This window comes from Dermacentor andersoni, chromosome 5 (assembly GCF_023375885.2).
Source record: "Dermacentor andersoni chromosome 5, qqDerAnde1_hic_scaffold, whole genome shotgun sequence".
Lineage (NCBI taxonomy): Eukaryota > Metazoa > Arthropoda > Arachnida > Ixodida > Ixodidae > Dermacentor > Dermacentor andersoni.
Window position 1 is genome coordinate 71,148,318 of NC_092818.1, and position 9,061 is coordinate 71,157,378.

Genomic DNA, 9,061 nt, shown 5'->3' on the forward strand with positions numbered 1-9,061 from the left:
GCATACGATAATCTGCTCGGCAAACTTTTCATCGCGTACCGTTAATCATGGTCGACATATCCAGCCACCAGGGCAATTATTATAATAATACCCATTGAAGGAACATTCTGTCGAGGGCGGCACAGTCATGACATCTTGTCTGTGGCACAGTAGAAAAAAAAACGGCGACCATACATCACCCGGCGCCGAAGAAGTAAGGCACCTTCACGGTGCCCACGTCGCATATACGGCGAAGCATGAGTGAGGTAACAGCATTGCGCCGGCTTAGCCGTACCCCGCTTTAGCGAATTCCGCGAGACGAGGCCGCAATTACACGTCACACGGCCAGAAGAAGACACTCTCCAAAGACACGCGTGGAGCTGAGCTGTCTGAACGCGTGACGAAACCGCGAACGAATCGGCGTTCGCAGCAGACAACGCACGCCTCGAGTTTAGATGAATCGATATCGTCTGCCGAACGTTCTCGCACTGGCAGCTGCCTTTGTTAATGAGGATTACGAGCAGGGGGTAAGGATCGCTCTAGGTACCTTAGACTCAAGTTGAAGCCGCCCGCCGATGATATATAAATAGTCTCCATGTTGGTCCTCTAGTCTCAGCCTAAGGCCACGTTCTGCCAGGTGCCCTTTAGAAGCAGCAGTCTTCCAGAGGCATCGCAATGAAATTCGCGGTGAGCATTGCTTGTTCCTTCGCATTTCAGACCTGGTTCGATGCTTAGCAGGCACACACGCGTGCAAACATAAAGGGGCATACTTTCTTGGTCTCCAGGATACGTAGAACTAAATCCTATCGCATAAGCTTAATCCAAATAACACTAATGTCTATTCAGAGACTACAGTTTATCGTCGAAGCTAGATACCAACATAAGATGCCACGAAATCTGTCATGCAGTCGCGTCGCGGTAGTGGCGAATATATTAACAGCTTAAACTTATTAACGCAAAAATGACTTCATGATGTAATCGAAAGCACGCGATTGACGCAAAGGAATCCCAATATTATTACTGCGACTCACCTAAGAAATATTCGTATGACAGAATGCTTGGACTACGGGCAAATAGCCTGCATAAAAGAGTAATGCTCTGTAGATGGAATCACGTTTAGAGAAAATATAAGACGGCTTTGGAAACAACTCTTTATCTCTCAACTTACGCCTTATGAGATGCCTCAGATCATGCCTAGCAACTGCAATTACTCCAAGGGAACAATGTGAGAATGCTCCCCTCACCAACATGCCTACGTGCGGTAACGCACAATATCATCTGTATCAGTACCATCGGTACTGCTGGCTCTACCGGTTCGACCGGTTGTACAGTAATATCCTGTTCGTCTTCCTACTGCGCTAGCTGTAAGGATTTCACGATCTTCGAGATGGGGCCAAAGAAAAACAGTTAAACATAAAAATTCGCTGTTATTTAGTAAAGAAAGCTGGACGCCTCAAACAGATTTTAAAAAAAGTAATTGTTAGGGAGGTATATTAGAAAAACTGAAATTACAAACCGTGCAGTTCAGCCAGCGTGCACAAAGTGCAGCTAGATATGCCAGAGTCTTATTTTTTTTTTCAACATAAGGTGGGTCGAGCTTGAGCTTCGCCATCTAGCATTACTGCTTTATAACACAAAATATACTCTGCAAAACTTCGCCACATTTAAGGGAGTCAGCCGTTGGTTACACAGTGAGAAAGCCTCGAAAGAGTTTGTGGACATTCGTTACGCAGGCTTGTTACGCGTCTACCGATTCTTTGACCAAGCGCGAGCAAAAACAAGAAGTACTGCGAGAATATAAAGCTGCAACAATACCTTAGCTCATGGATGACGCAGAACAGGGAATGACGGATGTGAAACACTATCACACGCAATTCTTGCGTGCGAAAGACAAAAAACGCAAGGGTATTGCCACTATATATTCGCCCCATTTTTCTCTTATGGCTAAAATTACTCCTAGTAGAGTTTCTACCGGACGCCATTAATGAGAATATTTCATATTAGGCTTAAGTGCGATCTGAAACCGTATGAATTTCTGCTATGAGTGCGCTAAATTATGCTACGCCAAACGAAAAGATTTCGGCCGCGACCATTTTTCAACCATCGTTGCCGCAGCCTGAAAGCTTCCCATGAGGGAGTTGATGTTACATACCAAGTACTGTCTCATACATTTTGTCGTCTAGATACTACAATCCTGCCATTTGAGTCGCTGGTTTAAAGAAATAGCTGGACTTAACTTTATGTACTGTTTATCTGATTTCTGCATTTTGATGATTGAACTCGGGTAATTTTTGCTTAGCGCTGAATTTCTTGCCCACCACAAGAAGAATATTATCACATTTTTCACACTAAATTAGCAAACAAGCAAAAAATAGTATTAATAAGACCAAAGTAGCTTAGAAGAATAGAAGAAGTCCGCTTTCGCATTTGCTGTATATATTTAGAAAATACCAGTCAGTTCGATGCTTTTGGCGTCGTTTTCATCGAAGCGCTGACCTCGTTAGCGTTACTCAAAACTTTATACCCTAAGGCTTAAAGCCTTAGGGTATAAAGTTTTGAGTATTACTTTATTTTCATTGCAATAACTTTTACTGTTGGTTAATAAAAAAATCAAATTTTTTTACGGAGGTGACCTTTCAAATGAGGGTTTGTGGCTCACCACCCTAACCCCTTTTTGTTCCCATTCTGAAGCAAATAATTTTCCAACGAGTTCATACTGCTTATTTTGATCAAGAGCTTTCATGAACTGCTTTGCATCGGTCACAAATCAAGCAAAAAAAAAGAAGAGAGAAGCAGCTGGATCATTCAGTTCAAAGGTTTGGCAGCCCGGTGCGCCGCCATTATCATGAAAGTGGGAAGCCCTGCGCTGTGTGCTGGCGCTAAAATTCATGACATTATCTAAGTTTAACACGTCCACGTATAATAAAAATACTGGCATGCATAATCGTGCGTATGATGCCTATGTCAATTATGCGGCTTTAGCGCAGGATTGTTATCTATTGTTACATTATTATGGCGACACACCTGCTACGTATCACTCTTTGGCTCACTGCATGTCTGTGCTAGCAGCGTCGCCTTCGACGGTCAGCGGTGCGCGCGGTGTGTCATTTTCTGAGTCTGAAGTGCAAGGAAATTGTCAGAAAACTCCCAATTATTATTTTTTTGACACAGCAGCTTTGGATCAATCAGGTTTTGAACAAAGAAGCCAATTTTCTTTTGATCACAAGAATGACTCAAACCCCCGCACTCTTTCAGCCGTTGGATGAAACACTCCCACAATAACTTTTATCAGCTGCCTACAACAGACCACCTAAAAGGATAGATATGTTCACTCGGATACCTGCACCATAACCCCAAAAATTAAGCAGGTGCGACGCAATGAGTGAAGCACGAGTCATCCCAGTTCTTCCGAGTTGATTTAAGAGTGTACAGACATATGAAGACACGACAGACATGGAAAAAAGAAGTTTACCACTTCAAGAATCAAACAGCGGAAATTTACTGAGAACAGCAGTTTGTTTGCTCATTTGTGTGGAATATATAACGAGTCTGTTTCTTGAAATGTTCAGCTTAGTCATAAGTTGCAGCTCCTCCTGTCTGTTGTTATTCCAAGGCCATACTCATCGCCCTGTGCCTGCTGAGTGCTGCTGCGTCCGCCACATTCGTTCTCGGTTACGGCGTGAATGGATACGCTGGGCTCGGCTACGGACTCGGATCTTACGGAGGCTATGGCGGCTCCGGCGGCTATGGCGGCTCCGGCGGCTATGGCGGCTACGGCAGCTACAGCGGCTACGGTGGTTACGGTGGCTATCCCGGCTATGTGATCTACCCTTCTTACGGAGGTTACCGGCGATACCTTGGATATGGATACTACGGATAATTAAATAGAAATGTCCCACTAATGTCTCTTTTGTAAAGGATGACAACCCGGCGCCTTTATTCACTGGGGAGAATATAAAGCGAAACTCCTGAAGAATAAATGGTGTTATGAAATGACATATGTAGTATTCATTCAAGTTTTACGGGAGGGAACAACTTGTAATGAGAAACTGAAATTTATTTAGGATTTCTCTCCGCTAGTAAAGCGCCCTTTCCGGCAGCTATCTATGTAGCTATCTATGAGCTATCAACATCAATGAAAGCAACCCGACGCCTTAGCAGCCCGCGCCACAAATGCTTCTTGCTATGTGACAATTTTCAGTTAACGTATTTCATGCCAGGGCTTCAGCGAGCTGCGTCATGAGTGCAATGGGCACGTGCCGCTCGTCAATGAACCTCTCGCCAGCTTCGGTCACTGTGCATGTGCCACTGGATGGCACATACAATGGGAATACGGTACATCGCAGACAATACAAATACAATGCGTCGCAGCCAATGGGAATTTAGCTGGCGTTTCTATGCTACAGACGTCGGCGTTCTCGCTCAATGGACCATTTGATGCTTTCCTATAAATAATGAAGCACCAATTCGTCAGCTAGTGAGAAAGATTCCAGCTTCTCTGAGCTCAAAATCTATCCACTGATGCGAACACGGCAAAAGTATACGCATGCGTAGAAGAGAAACATAATTTTGTTTTGAAGTTGACGAGTATCGATCAGTCGCAAGGCGCAGAAAGCTAAGCAGTATATTCGTTTGTTCGTAATCTATTGGAGGATTTCACAAAATTTCTTTACTTTAGTCACAGGATGTCATCAATTACATCCAGAGTGCCACACTGCTCTAGCGGAAGACTACATAACGTAAGGTTACTGCGACATTTTGTTACGTACAAGTATTGCTTGCCTAACGTGCCTGCGAAGATCTCGTACGCCGAAATTCCCAACGTTTGATATCAAGTTTTTCTGCTTCGCGAATCTAAAAAAAAATACACTACTATGAAAGGTAGCACTAGCAGCAATGAAGACGACGACAACAATAACGATAATGATGGGACGGCTCACGAGCTACGGGCAGGGCTTAAATTCTGAGTGAGCAAAAATTGCTTTCTGTTTCAGTGTCTTTTTCTACTGAGGAAGCATGAATTGATGCCCATGACCTATGCCAAGAAAATAAGCTCAGGTAACTCATGACACCTGTCTGCCACGGTAATATACGCACCAGTTCCGGTACCGAAGTAATAAATTTTTCTATGCCTCCTGGTGGTGCTTTACTTATGGTAGTCTAAACGACTCATCCACCACTTGCGTGACTAGATTGATGAAAATAGCTCGGTATCTACAGCCTAGCAACAGGATGGAACTGTTGTTCAAGAACTTAAATTCCGAGCGAGCGATATTGTACTGCAGAAACATTCTTTGAAAGAACTGAACTACATAGGCCATCAAGTTCTCTGTGGATTCCAAAGTCACTTTCACGCCACGAGATACCTCTTCATGATTTATTCTTTTGTTTCCAAAAGATGTACTTTGTATAGGTTCCTGTAATTGCGAGCGCGCAGTTGCTTGCGCCTGAAATTCGGACAGTGTAAGAAAATAGCTATATGCATTGACGGGCCGTCAATGCATATGCATATGCAATGTATATTCCTGCTAACAGTATTTCCAATTCGTTGTACATGTGATGAGATATTTGTCAACAAAGGCATTTGCTTCAACGCTTTTTGCCAGTTCGCCGCTGCTACTTGGAATAGTCTGTCTCGAGAATTAGCACAACAGCGTGACGAAACACATCTCACCGGGGACACACAGTTCAATCATACAGGGACATTAACGGAATACTAAAGAGAAACACAGGAATCAGCTTTCATTGTTAATGTATTACTACGAACCCTACGTCCATCACGTGGCACCAAAATATCTTATGCTGATGGGAAAATCAAGGTCAAACAGTCTTTCTTTTTCTACAATTCACGTCAAAACCTGCCCGACGATGCATCCTTTCTTACGGTGCAACACCAGGTCCCATCACTCATATTTTTATGAATTGGAAGTTGTAAAGCGCCGTCTAGGAAGGGTTCTACGACAATTAGGGCTCGTTATTAGGGCTCGTAGGAGAAAGTCAAATGCCGCGTTCTCATGCTGCGAAGAAGCGAGCTTTACTGCCATCATAGACACTATCTCCCTCTGCCTCGTATGCTGCCAGCACCATGCCTGCTTTCCCGCCTACAGGAGAGGGCGTACCCTTGTTACGTTTATATCACGAGCCCCGCCTGCCTTTGGTTTCTGTTTGTTTGTTTTTCTTTTACTGCGACTGCAGTTATGAGCTCGACTTGTCCGTCCGGCGGTACATCCAGTTCTTTAATTATACGGCCCCTGCTGTTGTCATTCGCGACGCACAATGATAATTTTCCTCAGTGTTAGGCCACCTCGTCATCCCGAGCTTCGCCATTGCCGCAGTTTCAATGAAAAATAAAGCTTCTCCACAACCGCCTCCACCTGGATTTGAAACTACGTCAGTTAAGCAGTGTGCATTTTGGAGAGAAGCGCGCTAATCACTCGACTTTCGCGCAACAACAGTTCTTGACGAATACGCGGTAGAAGGCTTTGCGCTACGCATAAACTCCGGTAGCAGCAGTGTCTAGGCGTGTATTTCGGAGAACACAACGCGCAACACTGTAGTGAGCGAGTATCACAAAATCTGCGTCGCATAAAAATTGTTTTCCACAATATAGCGTGTCTGACAAGATGGCGCAAGGGGGTGTGTTTGCGTGTAATTCTTCGTCGATATGCTCGGGAAAACTGACATGCCTTGATATGCTCGGTCGCGCGAAGGAGGAGTACATCACAATTCAAAAACGGCACATACCCACAATAAAGAATGTGTCCCAAACGAGCTGGTTTGTGGAAAACAACGTCGAAAGCGACGACAATGCCAGTACAAGCAGGGACATCGAGACAGGAAAAAAAAAAGGCAAAGCAGCTCCAGGTGTTTGCTCAAACCAAGGCGTACATAAGGTAACATAAAGCTATATATTTGATCTATATAAATATATACTACTAAGATATGGGAATTTGAGAGTGTCGCAGTTTGTCCAAGCACAGTGCAGTTCACTTTCACAGGAAACGTATGATTGCTGAGCACGTGCGAAATAAAGTATTGAAGAACCACGGTATCATTTCCTCTCTGGGCAGTTTGCGAGGAAGAAATACCCGCAAAATTTACTTAATTGAGTGTTGGGTTCATTCGTAATGCGATGTAGTCTTCTTTTACCATCATACAATGAACTATATCTGAATGGACGCTGTAAACGTCCGTGACGTAATGGCGAGCTGTTGCTGAAACAGATGAGGCTTTTTTATTGTAGAAGTACAACTCATCAAATCGCTTGATCCAAAATTATTCTTTGTGTGCCCCTCAAGATATCAGACATGTAAGGCTCTTCTTTCTGCTAGCACAGTTATGCTCTGAGCAGATCTTATGTGACATGCTAAGCAATGCCTATAGCCCTCTGTAGTGTTTTGCCGTCCTGTTGCTACTGAGAAATCAGGTGATGCTCTACAGGGAAGATGGCTTTATTTCAGAGCAACGAACACCGCACAAGATGATATGGTAACAATCTCTTCTCCGGAGCTTCGAGTGACCACTGCGTAGCATGATGTCGGTAAAAACCAATAGAGGGCGCCGCATTACCTAACACGTCGCAGACAGTTTGCAGATAGTAAGCATTGTGTGCACTAGGACCCTCACAATTTTATGCTTTTTAATGCCCCTGGATTTAATTTTGCTGGCCTTATTCTGAGCAACGAAAAAAATCACCTAGTTCTCTGAAGAGAAGGCGATCATTACTTGATATTTTGCACCATTCATTGCGTCCAGACGGCCTCAAGAGAGAAATTTTGGGTCATGTGCTTCTTTTCATTTATAACAGTGGACGTCGAGACTGTCCTGATGAAACTACATTTATGTGAAAGAAAAGCTACATGGACCTTCATTGCAAAGCTATGCCCGCTTATTCTACCATCATTATGAGCACTGCTACTATCTCTATATTTTAAACTCATCATTTATTAAAAAGTAACGCCCTGTCGTTGTCATGCTGCTATCATCTTCATACCACCTCCGTCGTTCCATCGACGTCAGTCTGTCGTCGTCGTTGTAGTGTAATTTTAATGTCGTCATTCAATCGTGGATATGCCGTCTTTGTCAAGCCGTCATCGTCAAACAGTCACTATTATGCCTCCGTTGTAAGACCATCGTTGTAATGTCGCCGAGGTCGAGCCTTCGTCGGCATTCCAGCTTTATCATCCGAATCTTGTCATGCCGTTGTCATCATCAAATCGTCGTTATACAGGTTTCGTGATACAGCAATCGTCATGCCATTGCCATCATACAACCGTCACAATCTCACTTTCCTTGTGCCATTTTCATGACGTTTTTCTCACTGTGTCGTCGCCCTACACTAGTCGTCATGCATTCGCTGTCGGGATGCCATCGCGGTCCTTCATCATCCCCATTGCAACTGCGACATTCGACTCTCTTCATGCCGTCGTCCTAATACCATTCTCGTCATGCCATTCTTGTCATGCTGTCGTTTCACCATCGCCTTCTCTTCAACACGATCACTTCATACCAACTTCGTCGATCCATGAACGGCATTCCGTGTTCGCCACTCTATTGCAATCACACTGTCATCATTCAAACCGCATTATGCGCCCTTGTCGACATAGAGCCGTCGTCATTGTCATCATGGAGTCGCCGTCACATAGGCGCTGTCATGCATCCATTGTCATCCCGTCGTCGTCATGTCATGCTATCGTGCTCATTCCCGCTTCTTCCGGTTGTCGCCATACCACGGTCATCGCACTAATTTCGTCGTACAGTCGTCGTCGGATTGGGCCCAAGTCGTCGTCGTGACATTGTCGTCTTTATACCATCGTCATAATTTAAGAATCGAGAGCGCATTCTCGCCATGCCATCATCGTTAGACGCCTTTGTCGTTCGATCTCTATCATTCGGTCTTCGTACTTCCAGCATCACTGGGTTGGCGTGATACAGTTGTCGTCATGCCTTCGTGCATATGGGCAACCTTGGCAAGCGAGCGCCATCCAACGAAACTCTCAGAATCACCAGCACACGGGTTAACTGAACGTAAATTCAGGGATATCATCTGGCGCTACATTGCCAGATTGTTATTCGCGTTATT

The 9,061-nt window shown here is 44.5% G+C and overlaps 1 long non-coding RNA gene across 1 annotated transcript; it reads left to right on the forward strand.

Annotated features, from left to right (window-relative positions):
* Nucleotides 1-510: 510 nt before the first annotated feature.
* Nucleotides 511-3,975, forward strand: LOC126532398 (uncharacterized). The gene is made up of 2 exons (XR_011894630.1): nt 511-666; nt 3,593-3,975. It is a non-coding gene; the product is annotated as an uncharacterized lncRNA (long non-coding RNA).
* The last annotated feature ends 5,086 nt before the right edge of the window (nt 3,976-9,061 follow it).